This window comes from Rutidosis leptorrhynchoides, chromosome 3 (assembly GCF_046630445.1).
Source record: "Rutidosis leptorrhynchoides isolate AG116_Rl617_1_P2 chromosome 3, CSIRO_AGI_Rlap_v1, whole genome shotgun sequence".
In the NCBI taxonomy this organism is placed as follows: Eukaryota; Viridiplantae; Streptophyta; class Magnoliopsida; order Asterales; family Asteraceae; genus Rutidosis; species Rutidosis leptorrhynchoides.
Genome location: NC_092335.1, coordinates 142,548,015 through 142,551,374, shown reverse-complemented (window position 1 = coordinate 142,551,374; position 3,360 = coordinate 142,548,015). Strand labels below are relative to the sequence as shown.

The window sequence follows — 3,360 nt, the reverse complement described above, 5'->3', positions numbered from 1 at the left end:
GACATTCCTTTGTCTGGCAGAAAGATTACTCGTTCAAACAGACGTTGAAATAATAGAGTAAGGCTTAATAGATTCTTGATGTCGAATGGTCATGTTGTATCGTGGCTAGTGATGACTGGTAGGATTCTCCCCAATCTTTGATCGGACCATTGACCGATCGTCATCATCATTGATTTTAGGGCAAATGGCCCGAAAAGGTAACATATGTTATCCTATTTGACAATCAAGGTACCCCACAATTTGCCTAAGCCTAAAAAGGGCTGCAATTTTATTTTTTCTCAAATAAAGGATTACATATTCAAAAAATTTAAAATTAAGCTAATCTTCGTCAAATTCATTGGCATCGTTAGTCAAAATACATGATTGGTCCCTGAAGTTTCTTAAAAATTTCACCAATCATCCTCTTCGTCATCTTCATTATCATTATCTTCAACAATCTAACATGAAAAACACATAAACTGAACATATAAATTGAAATTTTTTTTTCTTCAACATATAAACTGATTAAACAAAACAAAACATCTACATAACTATTGCGACATATGCATCTGATTGGAATATACCTATTGGAACATATACATAACTATTGGAACATATTCTTCAACAGATAAACAAATTAAAACCCACTAAATAAAGATCTGAAATCTGAAAAACAAGATCTTGAGTTCTGAAAAATCGTTCACCGGAAGTTCATCAAATCGTTCACCATATTTGTTATTCTTCACCAACTTCACTTCCTTTTTCCGGCAACCTGCAATTTCGCCGGAAGTAACGCTGGCGTACGACGGCGAGAGTAGTAGTGGTGTACGGCAGCGGTTGTAACGATTTAGGTAATGGCGGCTAACGACGGGAGTAACGGTGGCAACAACCACGACCGTCTTCACTTCCTTTTTTTCTCTCATCGTGTTGATTTCTGATTTAAGTTTAGATTTGTGTTGTAGGGAGATCTATTAGGGAACTCATGTCATGTGCTGTAAAGGGTTTTTTAGAAATTGGTTCTTGAAGCTGTAAAAGGGTTTCTAGAAATTAGAGAGAGAATCTTCAATTTCAATCTATTGGTGAAAAGAGGTACGGTGTATCTGTTTTAATAAAAATTAGCATAATTGTAAAAGTTTTAACTGAAAAATTTCGTTATATAAGGAAATTGTTTATGTATCTTCGTTTTTATAAGTTATGTTTTTAGTTTGAATATGAGGTTAGATTATGTTTTTGATTTTTGCAAGAAGAAGATGAAGATTGGGATTGAAGATGATGAAGAGGATGATGGGTGAAATTTTTAAGAAACTTCAGGGAACAAATTTGTATTTTTGACTAACGAATAGGAAACAGTGACTAACGATATGGCTGACATTTATAAAGTTGATATCATGAACCTTGTGCAAAAGAATAGGAAACAGTGATCGACCTTTGGAGATGAAAATTCCCCATATTTTCATTCGTTTCTCAAGCGCAAAAGAAAAAAACTTGTAGTGCCTGGAATTAATTCAAATGGTGTGTGAGCCACATATGCTAGCTACCTTGGTGAAAAAAACTTTATTGTATTTTTTTAAAGTAAAGTTTCAACGAATTGAAAGTGTGCGTATCAATCGACCAAGTATCCACCTAAAGAAAATTTCTCTAGAGCAATCAGACTTTTTGAAAAAGCCTTTTTCGATTTCTTACATCAAGAAAGCAATGTGGGATCGTGGGGATGAAAAAAATCTCCCGGTCTCGACGGGTTCTCTTCTCGATTTATTAAGAGATTTTAGGAGCTGATGGAGGCGGATATTGATGGTTTTTTTTTTTTTTCTTTCAGAATTCTCATGCTTCTTGCTATATCCCTAAAGGTTGTAACTCATCCTTTTTCACCTTGAATCCTAAGAATGATAATCCCTTGTTTGTTAAAGATTACAGGCCGATAAGTCTGATCGGGATCCAAAATAAAATCTTGTCAAGCTTCTTTCTAATCGTCTTACCGAGGTTATTGAATGTATCATCAATCATGTACAAACTGCTTTATTTAAAGGGCATCAAATGTTACAAGGGCCCCTGATTATTAATGAAGCGGTTGAATGGTGCAAGTGCAAAATGAAAAAAAAGCTATGTTACTATTGGAGAATGATGCATTTCCTATTCTTATGCCCCGGTGTTTGTTAATGGTAGTCCTATTGGAGAATTCAAGATTGGTCGTGGTCTCAGGCAAGGAGATCATTTTTTTCCCTTCATGTTTATTATTTACATGGAAGGATTGTATGCTGCTATTTAGAACACCATGGATGCTAATCTATACCCATGTCTTCGTATTTGATATAGAAGTGATGTTTGTCAGCTCTCTCATTGCTTCTTTATTGATATCTAAAATCTTATTACTTTATTGGTTGTTTCTTTGTTGTTTAAGGGTTGCATATTAACATCCAAAAATCTATTTTGATTGGATTAGGCATTCAAGATGAGGAGCTTGTTCGGGTTTTTGCAGCCATTGTATGTTTCAATGTTAAACTTCCCTTTTCATATATGTGACATCTGGTGGTGGTGAAGAGAACCCGTGGGCTGGTCGGTTCTTGGCGCCCTTGGGACTTATTTCTTCTCCATTATAATGCGCCAAAGAATGTGATAAACACTCTTGAATCTGATCGATCCAACTTCTTTTGGGGAGTGAATAATGTAGATATATTCATTAGAAATATATATATATATATATATATATATATATATATATATATATATATATATATATATATATATATATATATATATATATATATATATATATATATATATATATTCATTAGAAAAAATGGGAGAATATTCTCTTGAAAAAAGAAAAAGGCGATCTTGGTGTTACTAGCCATGATTCGTTAAATAAGGCTCTTTTTTTATAATTGGAGAAGGAAAACTATAGTTATGGGTGAAAACTATTGAAGCTATTCATGGGTCGCAGCATGATGGTTTACATCCGGTTATTAATCGTGTGAATGGAATTGTATGGGAAAAAATTAATAACTTCAACTTTTATATTTTCTTCATAGACTGCATTTGTTTCCTACTTCTATAATGTCTATTAAATTAGGCAACAGTTTAATATATAGATGGTGCAGTGGTTTTATTCTTCGTGATCATTTTCCTCGTTTGTCCGCACTTGCGACAATCAAAGAATGTGTTGTGGCTGATCGGTTTAATACTAATGGATGGGTTTGGCTATGGCGAAGACCGATATGTAATGGAAGAGAAGCTGTCCAATTCGAGCATATTATTAGTCTCTCGTCTCAGATTTTTGTTTCAGATGGTGATGATCAAAGGATGTGGAGTGATTCTTTAACGTGTCCATTTTCTATTAAAAGCATTCGCCAAATTTTAGACATCTCTTTTGATGTTTCGAGA

The 3,360-nt window shown here is 34.0% G+C and overlaps 1 long non-coding RNA gene across 2 annotated transcripts; it reads left to right on the top strand.

The window, feature by feature from the left end:
• The first annotated feature begins 627 nt into the window (after positions 1–627).
• LOC139896871 (uncharacterized) lies at positions 628–2,403 on the top strand. Of its 2 annotated transcripts, none has more exons than XR_011776348.1 (3): positions 628–830; positions 946–1,068; positions 1,796–2,403. It is a non-coding gene; the product is annotated as an uncharacterized lncRNA (long non-coding RNA). The 2 variants fall into 2 exon arrangements; XR_011776349.1 differs by having other exon boundaries at positions 942–1,068.
• Positions 2,404–3,360: the final 957 nt, after the last annotated feature.